Source organism: Mus caroli, chromosome 16 (assembly GCF_900094665.2).
Source record: "Mus caroli chromosome 16, CAROLI_EIJ_v1.1, whole genome shotgun sequence".
Taxonomy (NCBI): domain Eukaryota; kingdom Metazoa; phylum Chordata; class Mammalia; order Rodentia; family Muridae; genus Mus; species Mus caroli.
Window position 1 is genome coordinate 72,511,655 of NC_034585.1, and position 18,208 is coordinate 72,529,862.

General features: G+C 36.8%; 1 long non-coding RNA gene across 5 annotated transcripts in view; it reads left to right on the plus strand.

Annotated features, from left to right (window-relative positions):
* Window positions 1-18,208, plus strand: part of LOC110311497 — a 458,615-nt gene that overhangs the window by 115,412 nt on the left and 324,995 nt on the right. For all 5 annotated transcript variants that reach the window (XR_003835132.1, XR_003835133.1, XR_003835131.1 and 2 more), the window contains one exon: window positions 15,238-15,293. This is a non-coding gene — a long non-coding RNA (uncharacterized LOC110311497). The remainder of the gene's footprint in view (window positions 1-15,237; window positions 15,294-18,208) is intronic.

An 18,208-nucleotide genomic window follows, 5' to 3' on the forward strand; every position in this document is an offset into this window, starting at 1 on the left:
GAATATTCTCAATCTGAAATGGTGACTGTCATGGCCTAGATGTCTGCATTCTGTCTACTCAGACCTGGCATGGAGTCTTGATTTTCAGCCTAACTGTACACTTTCATGTGTTGAGGGATGATCTGGTTACTTCATTTCAGTTAAGCAATGGTGATTTAATATAAACAAATATAGTTACTGTCAAATGATTTCTTCTTTATTTTAAATATTGCAAATTTTATCATAGCAAGCTGTTCAATACCATCAACTAATGTTTTTCAAGTGTCTTGCTCTCTGATTTGTTACTTATTATTCACATTTGCCTCATAGTCTAGAACCTGTGACTTGAGGATTAGCACGAAAGTGTGAAAAGATCAGGAGCGCATATGAACTTTGCTTACTTTATAAACCATGTTATAACTATTTGTGTTGTGTGGAGGAAACCATGATTAATTCCAACTGATTTGTAGTCTACCATTGCAGAGAAATTTATTCTATATGTTTATAAGTTTTGGGGTGCCCAATTACCATTTCTTTTAATATTCAGGACAGTATCATAAATGTATTTAGCGTTAGAAAGTGATAATTTAAATAAGACAGCAAAAATGAAAAAAATAAGGCAGCAATAGGTAAAAAGAAATGTAAAAAATTTCTGAAGTGAAATTGGTGTATAAGAACAGATCATTTATTAAGTCTTTTAATGAGCTATGTTGGTTGGTGACAAGTATTTGGTATGTAATATACAGTGAATGTCATCGATGAAATATTTATGGGCTAATATAAAATATTTCCCCATTTAGAATAATAAACACACATTCATTGCAAACATTTGGTGGGTGATCAGCCAAAATATTGAGATTAGAATGTATGTGCAGGTGTTCCGTTAACATTCTTATCCTGCTCCTGCTTTAATTAGTAGTGTATATTTTATGATTTGATATGAAGGACAGAATTTTCCTTTCCTGTAGAGATTCAATTTCTACAGAAGGAGTGAAGTTTCCTGATGTATATTAAAAGGATTAGACATACAAGCTGCTATTTTGTAACCTTTCCATTGCTTGTCAAAAAAATCACCATCATCCATACATGGTTACAATAACAGTGGCATTTCACAGATAAGGACAAGATTATTATTCATGGAAACTTTACAGTCACTCCTGACCCTCCCAAATAGATAAAACACGTCAAGTTCTTGTCCTGCAGATGGGAGGTGACTCGTTCCAGGTCAGTAAGGATCAGGAAGAGGATGGATGTCCTCTGTGAGGAAATGCGATGTCACGGTGAAATATGTCCAGTTGTGGACGGAAGTTGAAAAGGAAATGGTGGAAATACCGGCCCTCATAGGAAGAGCCAAATAGATAAGTAATGAACTGCAGTCAGAGAAGCTGTTTTAAGAACGAATGCTTGTGATAACTATGGTAAAATTCTTTACTGTGGTGGAATGAGCAGGTGGACGAGCTGAAACCTGGGTGTTATGTCAGTGCTTCAAGAAATTCAGTTAAATCAAGAGGAATGAAACACTGTACATATTAAAAAATAAATCAATTCCCCTTTCAGTGGGATCTGCTTACTTGTGATGCAGAAATACTCACAAAGTTCCCAAGTTCCTTTAATATTGAGGATGTAATTAACCTCTAGACTATAGCTATAGCTATACCGATAGCTATACTTATAGCTATAGCTATAGCTATACCTATTCCTATACCTATACCTATACTTATACCTATACCTATACCACCCCTCTCTGTATATATAAAGAAACCCATTACTAACTTAAGTATTTGGTTTAGTGAAACACATTATGAATTAATCATAGTATAAAGTCTTACGTAATTCTCATGACAAAATCTGACTACATTTCTAAGTCCTCAGAAATATAGATCAGCATGGTAATTTGGAAGCAGACAATAAGGGGTGGGGTTAGAGATCTTCCAAACAAATGTTTGCATGTATGGATGGGGACCTGAACTTGATTTCTGGAACTTGCATAGAAAATAAATCTAGCTGGTGGCATGCGTTTTTAATACCACTGCTGGGAAGAGATGGAGTCAGGCAGACCATGTGTTTCAGTGGCCTAAATAGAGTGGGCAGCACCCGAGGCGCAACACCCATGGCCTCCACATATGTGTGCAACCCCCTATATGCATTCATCTGGTCACATATAAACCATTCACACAAAGACGCACGGCACTGCGTGATGCCTTAAATGTGATCATTCCAAGATGAGGCTAGCGGCTGTTGACATTGGGTAATTACATGTGAGTTTCTCATCTCCAAGTATCATGTTTCCACTAATACAGATTAAGAAGTCTGTATGAAGGATAATTGCCTCTGTGGCTTGTGTATAACATAATTAGATTTTTGTAATGCAAAGTGTTTTCCTAAGTGGAACATGATTTTTAAAACTTACTGAAATGGCCACCAGAGCAATTCAACTGAAGACAGAAATGTTGGCACACGTAACAGGGATGTTATAAAGACATGTTTATCTCTTTTGTTTCATAGTTTTCAGAATTCCAAGTCCTGATTATATGGCAGACACATGTAACCTGATTTCAATTATGTTTTCTTATTGGAGTTTGTGTACCAGGTGTCCAGACCACTAATGGAAAACACAGTCTCTGTCTGCTTTGTATAAATACAATCTTAAGGCTGACTTGTCTTTGAAGTGCCTGATTGCTGTTTCATTACAAAGTATCACTCTTTATTTTAATTAACAATCATAATTGAGGTATAATTGCTTATACTTTAGAAAGGGGAGTGATTATACTCCCCTTCTCCATCAGCCCTCTTACACTCCTCATATCTTCATCATTTTTCCTGATCCTTCTCAAAATCAGGGACTCTTCTATTTAAAACAGTGTTGTTACAGGTACTCATGAAAGAATAAACACAAATATAACCTTCTGAGTCTCTTCAGTGCTGCCTGCTTATATATGTTTCTAGGGCTGCCTTCTTGGTCTTAGTTAACTAAACTGGGGAACAGCTTTAAAAGGTTAATACTGTCACCACCATAGCAAGAACAATAACAATAACATCATCATAATAATACATTCCAGAGTTCTTTGTGCATTTATCTGCCTAGAAGGTTTATAATATATCTGATGATCTCATGCAATCGAGTTTATTGGATGGTTGGCAATATTTATTTTACATATACTTTCTTCAATGGAGTCATCTCATGATAAAATGATTGCTGTGAGAATCTAAGATTCCCTAGGACTCACACATAACTGGGTGTGGCAATCTCATTCTATGATCTCAGTGTTCCACTTACTGCCAAAAAGAAAAGTGAAAGGTTAGGGTCAAAATTTAAGATTGTCCTCTGATCGGTGGGTGCTTAGTATGTATGCTTAGGCTCACATTTGTGAACGTGCGTGCTTATGCACACAAACATGCACACAGATGTGCAATGTTACAAAAATCTTACTTCATGAGAATGTTTTTGTTGATAGGCGAAAGTTAACTAAAACTATGAATATAGACCTTTATTTCCATTCTGGCGGGAATGTGAAGGTCAATATGGTGCAGCGAGAGTGCCTTAAAGCTGAAGTGAACAAACGAAATTTCAGACTCCATCTCTGCAGTGTTGCTCTACAGACATCCTGTAAGTCTTTCCCCAAGGGCAAACCTAACCTCAACGGCAACCCATGATTCAGGTAATTCTTCCCTTGATATTCCCATGTCTCTGAGAAATAATTCTGGTCAGTCTGGTAGGTAAAAAAATCTGCCTTTGGGTGCCCCTTCTTGGAAATATGTTCTGTACTAGCTGTGAGCCCTTGGGATCTCTAAAGCTACAGAGAAGGCCTGAGACTCCTAGTAACCCTACTGTGTCCTCTAAATACACCAAACTGTAAAATCAAGTTGTTTTCTTGGCCATGTAAAAGGAAATATGAGTTGATCCTCTTCTCTTTCATCTGCTCCAAGTTTTAGCTTTTGCTGTGCTTGGAACTGCACTGGAATGTTTGATGCTCGCTCTGTTAGTTTCATGCCCTCTTCCATTGACCAACAGTGAAATGGTACTAACTATGCCAATCCAGGAGGGCTGTTGAGAAAAATATGTATGTATGTATGTATGTATGTATGTATGTATGTATGTATGCATTATGTATATTCACCTTATAAATTCTATAATTACAATTTATAAGGTGGGCCTAGATACATAGCCATTAACAGGACTCAAATATTTAATTTACTAGAGTTTATCTCTTCATGTGTTCTTCAAAACAAGACAGACTGTGATCTCATATATCTCCCAAGGTCAAGACTTTATTCTCCAATTTCACCATCAAATCCTTTCCGACTTCTTTATAGGGAAGGCAATCCAAAATGGCAACTGCAGGAAGAACTAGAGCCAGATGGTAGCAATAATTTCACCATGGAAAAGTATAATCATATTTTTTGTCTCACTTAATTTCCTGCTAGGAGCATGACAACACCATTTTTCTTCATTCAACAATTTGGCATACTTCAGTATCTACACATTAGGTGAGGTGAGGTAAAACCACATTCTAAAATTGAGTGGTCTATTTATAGACTGGCAACTAGTCTAAAACACAGACTAAAAGTATGAATGAATAGCAACAGTGTTGCAAATGAGTATTAGGAATGAAGAATAATTAGAACCATCAGTGCAATCCATGTTTTACTTAGTTTATTAAGATTAAATTGTAATTTAGAAGCAAATTATTTTACTTCAAAAATATATTAGCTCCGAACTTTGTCTCTGTAACTCCTTCCTTGGGTATTTTGTTCCCCATTCTAGGAAGGAACAAAGTATCCACACTTTGGTCTTCCTTCTTCTGACAGAAGGAAGGACCATCCAGAGACTGCCCCATCTGGGGATCCATCCCATAAACAACCACCAAACCCAGACACTATTGCACATGACAGCCAAATTTTGCTGACAGCACCCTGACATAGCGTCTCCTGTGAGGCTATGCCAGTGCCTGGCAAATACAGAAGTGGATGCTCACAGCCATCTATTGGATGGAACACAGGGCCCCCAATGGAGGAGCTAGAGAAAGTACCCAAGGAACTGAAGGGGTCTGCAACCCTATAAGAGGAACAACAATATGAACTAACCAGTACCCCCAGAGCTTGTGTCTCTAGCTGCATATGTAGCAGAAGATGGCCTAGCTGGCCATCATTAGGAGGAGAGGCTCTTGGTCTTGTGAAGATTATATGCCCCAGTACAGGGGAATGCTAGAGCCAGGATGTGGGAGTGGGTGGCAGGGGGAGGGTAAAGGGGACTTTCAGGATAGCATTTGGAATGTAAATGAAGAAAATATCTAATAAAAATTGTTTTTGGAAAAATATATATTAGTAGTGAACACTAAATTAAAATTATTCAACATCATTTCAAAATAGATGTCTTTTGTTGTTGATATATCTACATATATATGCATATGTTTTAGAGATTTCATTTAATAAATTATAATTATCCAAAAATATGTTTGTATTACTAACCTAATTGTCTTAATTTGTATCAGTTAAGTTAATTTCAGAGATATGCATTACTGAAGGAATAAATTTTATTGTAATTTAAGAACATATTTAATGAGCAGAGAATAATTTTTTGTACTTTAATATTAGTTTATTCCAGTTTTAGTGTTTGAGGCACTAAAGCCGAAAAATGGGAGTTGTCTTACAAGTCAGTTTTCAAAAGCCTATTGTTTGCTACTATCTTCTTAGTGGGAGGTGATTTTTAAAAATTAGAAAAGTTCCTTTTCAGGCTGACACATATTAGTAAAATTTATTACATCATTTTTTGCTGACACTGAGTAATTAACCATTATTAATATATCTTGCCATATTTATGTCTTGGAAATATTGCTTAAAACAAAAGTTAGATTTATATGTCCAAAGGAACAATGCAAATAGAGTTATATTCACATAGCTTACTATACCAGCAGAATGATAATTCATAATATGACAGGTTACATCATATTTAGTCACTCCACATGGTTGCCTGCTTCATGTCGTTTTCTTTCACGTGACTAAGTCGTCTACACTTGTCACTTTCCTTGCATAAATGATATGACTAGTTAAATGTTAAACTTTAAAATATTTGTACTTCTTTGAACATTGTGAAGGAACACATATGACAGAAGACTACATTTCATAAGTGACCTGTGTGTTTTCGTTGGTGAAATTTGTCTTCTGGCGTATTCATACATATATGTGCAGTACATTCTGATAACTCTTACATCACAATCTCCCTTGTGACCCTCCTACATTCATCACCACCCTCTCTTCCCCACAAGCCTCCTTTCTTACGTTCCTGAGTTTTTGTTTTGCTTTGCGACCAAATGGATCTAACCAGGGCAATCTGTGAAGCTACATTTGGAAACCTGGTGTCTTCAGCAAGAACTATTTATATGATGGCAGCAACTCTCAAGTTCCCATAATGCATCATGCCCAGAAGATGACATTTTGTACCCCATCTTCCTGTTTTCAGGTTGTTGCTTTCTTTCTGTTTCTTGTGCAATGTCTTCTGAGCTTAGGTGGATTGATACAAAGGTCCTGTTTACCTCTAAACACTCAGCTGTTGTGTGTTCTCAGTACCTTGAGCAGTCATGTGTCTTTAGCCTCACTTCTTACAGTAAAGAGGCTTCTCTGATTAAAAGTAGCATCTTTGTATTATCTAGAAATATAAATATTTATAAGATAGTTTAAGGCTATCCTTCCTGGAGCCAATTACTTTTCCACACATTAATCTATACTTTTTAAAAAAAAACTTTTGAGATTATAATATAATTACACCATTTCTCCTTGCCTTTCCTCTCTCCAGATCTTCTTATGTACCCTTCCTAGTCTTTTACAAATTCATGACTTCTTTGTTCATTCACCGTTGTTACATGCATATGTATATACATGTACATTTCCAAAATCACCAGCTGTATTATGTTTGTATTATGTATTATATCTGAATTATGTTTTAAAAATGATGTGCTCTTTGACAATTATATACAATGTTTTTTTTTATCATAGTCTTTCCATTTCTTCAACTATCCCAAAATCTTCCCCCACCTTCCTACCTACCCAATTTTATGTTCTCTTTTTCATTCTAAAAACAAAGAAACAAAACCATATGAAGTTTAGCGTGTTAGCTGGGTAGTTTTCATTGCAGGCCTGTCCTAGAGTGTGGTTGACATACCAACAAGAAAACTGACTTTCCTTCACTAAACAGCAGTCAAATATTGATGGCTCCTTGGGTAGGGATGAAATCCCATATGATGTCCTTTCCTGCATTCTGAGTTTCTTTCTTTCTTTCTTTCTTTCTTTCTTTCTTTCTTTCTTTCTTTCTTTCTTTCTTTCTTTCTTTCTTCTTTCTTTCTTTCTTTTTTCTGCCTTGAGTTTGCTCAGATCTTGTGCAATGAGTCACAGTCTCCGAGTTTATTTGTTAATCTGCCCAGTTATGTCTGGAAAACTATTTCCTTGAAGTCATCTACTATCTATCTCTGGTTCTTAAAGATTTTAGCCTCAGAGAAGAATATGTTCTAGATAACTCCTTTAAGGTTGAACATTCCAAAGTCTTCTATTCTCTGCCTACTGACCAATTGTGGGTTTCAGTGTTGTCTACAATTTATAATAGCAGAGAGGGATGCTCTCCTTTGAGACAGGCCTATAAGCCAATTAAAAAAAAAAGGAATTTGTTACCCCTATAAGAGTCTGTCTCACTATTAGACAATCGAGTACATCTTGCTTAACCAGTGGGTAGTGTGGATTGTGGAGTTTTCAGTTAGATAAGGCTGTTGTTGTGTGGTATTTTCCCTTATGGGCTTATATAGTATCCTCCAAAAATATTAATATTAGCCAGAAGGGAAGAAGATTCTAGCTCTTTTTATTTGTATTTTGCAGTCAAGGTATGCGGTGTCTGCAGCGATACCTCTGCATATGGTTAATGTAGGAAACCAAGAAGAATGGCAAGGTCTGCTGTTTAGGGGAATGGGTTCTAGACCCTCATTGAACAACAGTTCCAAAAGTGGTACTCTACAGTTGGCACTGGGGCTTTTGTTTAATAACCAGTAACTTCTAGGAACAGTGTTTGTGAGTGTGACTGTGTGTGTGTGTGGGGGGGTGTTTGTACATTGTGCGTTGCACATGTGTGAGTGTTAATGGTTATATTTTTAAATTAGGAACAGGATCACACATTTCTGTGACTTTTCCATATACATTTCTGTTTGGTTAACCTTGGTTAAACCCTTTCCCTCTTTGTCCTCTTCTTCCCCATTACCTCCCTGCTTAAATCACTTGGGCTTTCCAAACCATAGATGCTCATGCACCTAATATATCTTGTTCTCATATTATACACATTAAACACTAACTGTCGGGGAAATAAATTAAATTATACAAAATAGAAAAATATATATGGATGTTTTTATGGAGCTATGTGTGTGAATTTTACAGTGAAAATGATGTTATATGCTATCATTATTTTTAAAATTAAGAACTAAATTTAGACTTGGTTTTAATTATTATGTAAACACTAGAGTAAATGGTGTGAAATCATTAGATCAAAATTTCACGGGAGGGATGTGATGACTTTTTCATTTTGACTTGCCTTGGCATATCTTAATTTCTAAGGCTTTTCATTTCCCCAGCATGCATGTTTTGATAGGTATCTTAGTTAACTAACGAATCATGCTTGGTTTACAGAAAAAAATCCCTTGTGCCAGTGACACTATGTATGTCCAGTTTTAACTCTGCCCATGAAAAACATTAAATGAGTTTAAATTTTTTTTTTATTTACTGAAGCATAAGCAATTCACAAGCTTTCTGTATATCTAACTTTGATATGAAAAAAGCAGGCAGCTGAGAGATCTTTAAACTCTACTCAGAAATGGTGCCAGTTTTATTTAAGCCGAGCATACAATTTATTTTGATTGTTTTTCTTCTTCCAAAATTCTGGAGTTCAGAGTTACCTTGAAATTGTTTTCTCAAGTTTGGTTCCAGCCAAAGTCCAAGAAGTGGCTTATGTCTGTCAATATTTGACTTAATGGATTTGTCCTATGTTGGTACTTTGTTCCTTTCATACTTGACTGTGCCTATGGCATAATGATGTGAATCTTAGAAGACTGCACTTTGAAGTGGCACTCAAAAACCATCAAGAACTCAGTAACTGTTTAGACTAGCTGTTGATTCTTTGTAGAGTTTCGAGATAAATCATGTGCTTATGAACTAATTTTCTTCATCCCCAAATTCCTTTAGTATCTCAGTGAATTGCAACCATACTCATGAAGTTGGTAAGGCAGGAACAGTATGCTAACATCCAAGGTGTGAAAGCAATGAGTTATCTGAATGCTAAGGTTGTTGCTTAGTGAGAACTTTCTGCAACAGGAGTAAGTCAGTCAAGGAGAACGTCTTCATCCGTGTCATGAAGGGTAGTTGTTTTGAGTTGGAGAATGTCCAAAAGAAGCTATATAAAAGGTATGGGAGTTTTTCATGCCAGGGTTGGTGGCATATTTACTACATTCAGCCATTGAGAGGAGAAAGCCTGGCATGAAGTAACATATGTAGATTGTGTCCTACTCCAGCTTGTAAACAAGGTGTGGTAAGAGATGAATGTACACAGAGCGCTTTGCTGGGGTGCTCACATTTCTGAAATCATAAGAAGCTTTTATTAATATCATAGATTTTGGGTTCAAGTTCTCAAATTCTCTTTAAGAATTTTCAGCAGCCTGCTCTCTTACTCACCCACTAGGGGACTTTCGGGGGGATGGCATTTGAAATGTGAATGAAGAAAATATCTAATAAAAAATAAATTAAAAAAGAGTTTTCAGTGGGAGAGGAAAAAGGAAAGGACTATCCATGGTTAACAGGTCTGTCAAAGATGGATGCTGAGAGTACAAGACATATCAAATGGAGATATCACATGACATCTTCAGGGCAAACTAAATCTTGAAATACTTTCAAATGGTGGGGTTGGGCAGGAGAAACAGTGATGGTGGATATGATGAAAACAATATTGGCAGGCCATCCTCAGCAATAAAGTTTGGACAGTGTATGAAATGCCGTACTGTGAGTTCATTCCCAGACATCTGTTTTAAGTTAGTAGGTGGAGAGTTGGGCTGGTTGCAGATGGGAATAGGAGGAGAGGTACGTTACTTACTTTTATGTAACAGGGATCACATTGCCCAACAAAAACAACTTATGGAGGAAAAGATTTATATTGTCTAAGGTTTTCAGAAGTTTCAGTCTGCCATGGAAGGGAAAGTATGATAAAAGCATGTAGACCAGGGGCAGAGGCTGCTCAGTATTGACCTATGAAAAAATTTTTCTTCTACAGTTTCATGGATTATACAACGCACTCTTGTTAACATTATCTCACACTTTTACCTCTTGAAAACTCAGCCTTTTCTCTCCACCACTCTCCCATCCCCATATGCAGGAGTTTGTGTTTTGCTTTGTCCCATGCTGAGTTTCACCAGGGATATTCTCTGAAGTCTGGCGGGATTAGCGCAGTGGATATAAAACCAAAGACAATGACTCTGTCTCTGCCAGAATTCATCAGGAACCAAGAGTTCAGCAAGAAGGAGCAAAGAACTGTGATTCTGCTATTGCCCGTGTTATAGGCTGCTTCCCACTCTTGTGAAGGCTCAGCATAGAAAACCCAAACTGATGTGAGATCATTATTTCAATGGTTATGTGACAGGCAGCAGACAGCACTTCAAAGCCCCTTTTCTTTATCTTTTCCCTGGAAATGTTTTTCCAAGCTCTTTATTGTGATGTCCCCTGTTTTTAGAAAGGATTGTATGTCTTATGTAGGGTTAAACATCCAACCACCCCTGATTCTCAGCATGTTAAGCAGCCACGAGGTTTTGTATTCATTTACCTCACTCATTTAAAAGGGACACTCCTCTGATTAAAGCTGAGAATAGTATTTCTCTATGGGCATAGACATAAATATTTAGATGATAGTTTGATACTATGCCAATTTAGCTCTTCAGAAGTAGTCATTTCCCCCGTAAGGCCTAAGACCTCCTCTTCCATTTTTTTTAAAACCAGGTTTATGGTACCAAGTATGAATGTGTTTTGGGCTTCGGGTTAATTGACAGTAGAGTTGATTACTCCCTTAACAGATGTGTCAATTAATATATAAGTATACACATTTCCCATGGCAGGTTGGTGCTATAGTTCGTAGTGTTCACAGCTGGGTAAGACTCTCACCCCTTCACCCCCTCAGCAATCTATGTGTCACCCCTGATGCTGCGATGGCTTTTATATACTGAAGAACCTTCCAACTCACTTCCGGTTTGATTTCTCTGTAGTTTTCATTGAAGATGGATGGTTTCTTCAGCAGTAGTGTCTTCTTATCTAATCCTGATGAGCAACCAAGAGCGATAGCAAAGACCTGTTTTGTTTTTGGGAACTTTGGGGAAGTAAACTTATAAGAAAGTACTCCATGCCTGGTGCTTTGATTTGTTTAATAATCCATGAATTTTTGGGTGCCGCACTGTCCAGCTATGTAGGATTTCACCCTTGTAACTCTTCGTGTTCATCTGTGAGTTTTAATTGGATCACAAATTTTAGGATCACAAAGTACATATGGATTTCTCATTCCTCTTTTGTCCTGGTCTCTCCCCTCCATCTGCTCCATTCCTTCACTCCATTCCTGATTAACTCCTGTTCTCCTTGTATAATTCTTCTCACTGAGTTTTATGCATGTCTGTTATCCACATGCTCTTATGTATTTCTTCACCAAAATGGCCCCTTTCAGGTTTCCCTGAACCCTCCATGTCTTCCAAGGGAAGCACACAAATACAGTTACTTGTAGCTAGAATTCATGGAAAGGAGAAAACATACAGCATTTGTCTTTCTACACTTGAAAATTTTACTCACTAGATTTTTTTTTCTAGTTCCACCTATCCATTTATCTTTGAATTTTAGTTTGTATTACAGCTGAATAAAAATTTCATTATGTGTGTCCCATTTTATTATCAATTCATCAGTTTATTGATACAAAGACTGGTTACATTGCCTACTAATTGTGACTGCAGTAGCTAAGACCATAGATGCCCAAGCTTACAGTAGGAAATAGAATCCTGTGAGGAGAAGCCTAGGGGTGGTATAGTCAGATCATTTGACAGTTCTATTTCTAGCTTTTTGAGGAACCTCAACACTTTTTTTCATTAGTGGCTTACGACAGTTTGCACTCACATCAATAATAAGTAAGGCTCATTTTCATATATGGTGCCATCTTTTGTAGTTATTTGATTTCTTGATGATAGCCATTTTGATAAAAGTGAGAACACTCTCCAAGCAGTTTTAAATTGTATTTCTTTGATGACTAATGTTGATGCTGAGGGTAAATACTTTTTAAAGGTATCTATTAGCCATTAGTATTTCTTTGTTGATTTGTTTTAAATGGAACTGATGGGAGATCCCAGACCAACATCTCAACAGGTGGGTCTATGTTTCAGAATGCAGAACTGGAGATCTCTATTGCACAAGAGATGGAAAAGATGGTCACTAGCATTTGGGAGCTATAATACTAATAAAAACTAAGGCAGATGTTGAAAGGAAAAAGAAGAAAATAGGAACAGTAACTTGGATATGTGCACTTAAGGGGAGAAGTGAAATGGGCACGATGGCTCAGTGGTGTGACCATGAATTACTGGCATCTATCCTTGATCCCCAGATCCTAAAGGTATAACGGAAAGCCGACTCTAAAATGTCATTCTCGGACTGCCACATGGCTGCCATGGCATGCACACAGATAATAACAACAATAATAATAATATCATAATAGATAATAATAACAATAATAATATAATACAATAATAAATATATTATAAATATGGCATGCACACAAACAATAATATATTTTACATTAAGAACATGGCATGCACATTAATTATAATAATTAGTAATTACAATGATTATTATTACTATTTTTACAATAATTATTATAATTATTACAATAATTACAATAATTATTATTACTAATTTTATCATTGTTATAGTGTCTAATTTAAAAAGAGGAAAGAAGAGATATTGAAGGAGCTCATAAAAATCTTTAAGGAACTGTAAGTTCCAGGAGTGTATAAGGGATCTTTGTGAGAACTGTTACAGTAACATTGGAAGTCAAATTAAGAACCTGCTCACCTGCATAGAAGAATGAAAAAGAAATGGAAGTGATAAGCTAAGCAAATTCATGCTCTGTTTCAAGGTGTTTGTGAGAGAATAAAACACTGACCATGAAGTACGATAAGATACCAATAACCCTTACTGGTGATTTGTGGTGTATTAGGTGATAGAGGGGATGTCTAGAAGCATGGGTGTGGTGGGAATAACTCATTAAGGCAGAGATGTAGAACTGCCAAGGAAATTGTGGTTGATCAATTACATATTGTGGCATCTGAAAGTATAGTCTGTTAACCACTGATTATATAGCAAGTGGGTTTGAACCTTTAAACAAGCCAAGCTTCTTAGTCAATATGCTTCTACTCCATCATATAGAGATATGTTTCTCCATAGATACGCTGATAATTAGTGTATAAATAAAGTAATCGAGACAGCTGCTGCATTCATGGACCGACATAGTGAACACTACCAGTGAATAATTATCATTTGAGAAATCATCCATATGTGTTTCTGTGAGTTGCTGTGAGTTTGAAAAGACCTGTAATTGACAACAGCCTCACAATTTTTAGGATATTAGTTTGGGCTCTTAATTTTTCATAGTTCAACTGATAATCTTATGGTATAGAAAAGATTGCAACTGCAGTATGTGAAGGTCATACCAATATATTTAATACTTCCAAAGTTAATAAGATAATATACTAAACTTAATGAACTTAGATATTACCACTAAGAGATATGAGAAGGGAGGGAGGAATGTGCTCTAGATAATCTGGAAGCACAACCTTTTTGTTTTGAATGATGTCATTCTTTCCCAATACCTACTATAAACAGGACATTGAGCTCAGTTCCAGTACAGAATAGGAGTTAAGACTGGATCTGCAGGCTGGGTCCTTGATTTACTCTTGCACGTAGTACCACTTTGCACACCCGGAGCTTTTAGCTTCTGTAGCACTTATTCACACTTTACACTGAGCTTGGAAGATAACCAGGATTTAGATCAGCAATCAAAAGATTAATTTAAAGGCATCCAGTGGTGGGAAAAATCTGTTTTTTTGTTGTTGTTTTTTGTTTGTTTGTTTTGTTTTGTTTTGTTTTCTGTTTTGTAAGTTTTATCCTTGAGCAAAATGTCTAGCTACAGGTCAAAGATACTCGGTTGTTTGACTAAGCACTCTGTGAGCCAAATATACTTCAAAGGCTAAAGAAAAGATAGTCACAGGAAATGAGGCTTGGCTCCCAGTACAGCTGGACTCTGCAATCGCTTTACCTGATTACATTTTATTCTATATTAATCAAGGAGATGTAAAAAGTGTGGTCAATATTTTAATGAGCCAAGATCATTAGAGTTAAGCTTCATGAAGTCCGGTGATCTATCTTGTTCATTACTGAATCCCCAGTGTCCACTTCAGCCCTTGGCATCCATCAGAGCCTTAATAAAGGTGTTTTAAAATAATCCATGGAAGGACAATGAATTGAAGTGCCAAACATCAGCATCTGGTCACAGTTCCGTCTCTGAGTTAATAGTTCAGCCAAACAAGTTTTTCTTGTTTCCTTGTTCTCAATATTTTAAAATAAGGATTACTTATTGATAAAAAAAATTTTCTTCTGATTTCATTAAAATGCTTGACAAATATATTTGAAATTAGTTGGCAATTGCTACCTTAAAATACATTTTATTTTACAAGTGGTATAATTGCTAAACTTATAAATCAGGTCATGCAGTAAACAAAATCACATAGATTTGAGGATATTGATTTTCTCTGATCACAGTGAAATGTTCCAGGGCAGCTTTCCCACGCAGAAAGTTTTCAAAGTACTGTGAACAAAGAAGAGGAGCCTTGGGGTGCAGGGTTTTATCTTTTTTCAGTTTATTTAAAGGAAATATTGAGTCAGAGCCCTGAACGAATTCTTTCTTTTAAGTTCCCAGTGTGATGCCTGCAGGTCAGAGTTGAGGCTATGGGCAGGCAGGTGGGAGGGGAACTCCTAGTCTGAAATGTGTGAAATACATTACTAACAGAGGGTAGGCAGTATTCATAATAACTAGTGCCATGACACTTTCTTTATAGAAATCTGAAATGAGAATATTAAAAATTATGAAATTAGTTCATGAAAGAGACAATTGCAGAAATTATACTGTACTGACGCCCCCCCCCCATCTCTCTCCTATCTTAGATCTTCAGGAATGTAACTGGGATAATTGTCCAAATCAAATCCCATGCCCTGTCATGGTGAGTAGAACCATTTAAAATGCCATTTTTTTTCGTGTTTATCTGTAATTTTTTCCCATTGGTAATCACAGTTTTCTGGTGATTGGTATAGGAAATTCAAAGAACTGATTTCCATGTTTTAATTCTCTTTATGATGGAAAGGCGAATGTTTGGCTAGGGATGCAGCTCAGTGGCTATTGTGACTGACTTTGCCTAGGGCCACGTACACCTGGTGTACGGCAGGATGGTATACTGAAATTCTAGCATGGGGAGTTTGAGGCAGGAGCATCGTAAGCTCAAGGTCGTCAATCGTTACAGTGTAAGTACTAAGAAAGATATTGCACGGTAGAATCGTTAATTATCCTGAAATGTAAACATGCCATGCATAAACTGGCGAAACACTTGTCAGGTTTCTCTGAACTCCGGCCAATGTAAAATGCCTGAAAAATCAATTCACTTGTTACTATCAGACTCATTTCACAAACGGTGTGGGAAGGATTCATCGTCCATGTGTATGTCTATACATGTACATATATATACATATGCACTGTAGCCAAGACTGGAGATCTTGTTCATTGTTTGAACTTGACTGATTGTTAGTTTTTCTTGGCTTTCTTTAATGTGTTCACACACACACACACACACACACACACACACACACACACACACATCAAATTGTTTTGGCTAGTTTTCTTAAAACCCCTTCCCTTGAGTTCCTTTGAAGGTTACTCCTTTGACCCTGAAGGTTCAGAAAAAGTAATGAGGTTTTTTTTTTTTTTTTTATCTGTATCAATAGTTATTAGAGAAATACAAATTTAAAACAAAGTGGCAATAGACATAAATCACCTCTGGTGACAAAAATAAAAGTTCATAGAATAGTTACTCAGGATCTGTGGAAGTAAACTCTTAAACATGGCTGGTACAATGCTAACGTGATGTAGCCACTGCAGAAAACAGCCTAACAGCTTCTCATAAGTTTATATGACTAATTCCCAACTAGGCACAAGACAAGAAATAGAAACTTAACATCTGAGTTTCTTTTCCTGTCTTTGGGATAAAAATGCTCATCAAGAGGCAACTTCAGGAAGGAGGGGGCTTATTTGGATTCTGTTTTGAGAGGATGCAGTCCATCCTGATGGGAAAGGCTCGAAAGCCAAGCAGCAGGCAGCTAGGGATGGATTCTGGTGCTCAGCTAGCTAGTTTTCCCTTTTTTATTCAGCCCAGCAGTTATAATGGATAGTTTTAAATAAATATGCTTCATTGACTATGTCTAATTCTGTATAACTTAGTTGAAGTTAATGTAACAAAGAAAAACATTGACCCTGTGTATTAGAAAATGGACTGATGCTGGGGTTAGTGGCACACACCTTTAATCCCAGCACTTGGGAGGCAGAGACAGGCAGATCTCTGTTAGTTCAAGGTCAGTCTGGTCTACAGAAAAAGTTTCAGGACAGCCAGAACTACACAGAAATACCAAGTCTTGAAAAATATTAAATAGTATTAAATTACTTATATGTATTTGTGGGGTTTGTGTAAAGTCCATTAAAACAATGTTCATAGGAGTAATTCTTGTCACCTGACATCACATATAAATATTACTGTGGGTTTTTCTGTTATTTTGTGGCTGTAGGTGGAAAGCCTCCTTATCTATAAATAAGAATTTTAGGTGCCTTTTGGTTTTTTGGTTTTGTTTTTGTTTTTTGTTTTGTTTTGTTTTTGTTTTTGCTATAACATAAGATTTTTCAGTTCATTGTTTAATGGCACAGTGGTAGCTTACAGGTGAAAATGAAATGACTAAACAATAGTTGGGTTTTCCAGGTTTTATTTAGAATGAATGACTTTCAAGACTGTCATTTAAGTATGACATTGACTATTTAATGTATTTTTAAATCACTAGAATGTTATCCAATGACACATAGGCTAAACTAGATTTTATAAAATTTCCCCCAATCTTATTTATATCTGATAATTTTGTTTTCTTCTCTTAGCCAATTCTTTGCTCATGTGCCACTTTTGCATAGTTAGATAGCGTACTAATCTTTGAGCATGCATTAATTTTTTAACTAGGTATTTTCTTCATTTACATTTCCAATGCTATCCCAAAAGTTCCCCCATACCCTCCCCGCCACCCGCACTCCCTCTTCTTGGCCCTGGCATTCCCCTGTACTGAGGCATATAAAGTTTGCAAGACCAATGGGCCTCTCTTTCCAATGATGGTCGACTAGGCCATCTTCTGATACATATGCAGGTAGTAACACGAGCTCTGGGGTGCGGGGGTCGTACTGGTTAGTTCATATTGTTGTTCTACCTATAGGGTTGCAGATCCCTTTAGCTCCTTGAATACTTTCTCTAGCTCCTCCATTGGGGGCCCTGTGATCCATCCAATAGCTGACTGTGAGCATCCACTTCTGTGTTTGCTAGGTCCCGTTATTAACAACTTAATATGTTTGAACTCTCATGATAGGTTATATGGGTGATTTCTCTCCTTCCACCACATTCTTTTTGGAAAGTTAACCGACATGTTCAGAGTTGGCCACAGGTGCCTTTACCTGATGAGCCAGCTCATTTTCTTATTGTATAGTTTATTCTAACTTGCTTTTATTTATTAAGAATTTTGAAAGTATTGAAAAATCATGACAGCATTTCTTACTAGCCTTCTCCCTGGCAGTGTGAGAGAGATGTGTACATTGCAAATGGCCCAGGAATTTGAAGTTTTGGAAAAGAAGCAGAGTAAAGTAATCAAGCCACAGACTCTATTTTATAAGTAATATATTGAAAGTTAAAAATAGGGGGCTGGTGAGATGGCTCAGTGGGTAAGAGCACCCGACTGCTCTTCCGAAGGTCCGGAGTTCAAATCCCAGCAACCACATGGTGGCTCACAACCATCCGTAACGAGATCTGACTCCCTCTTCTGGAGTGTCTGAATACAGCTACAG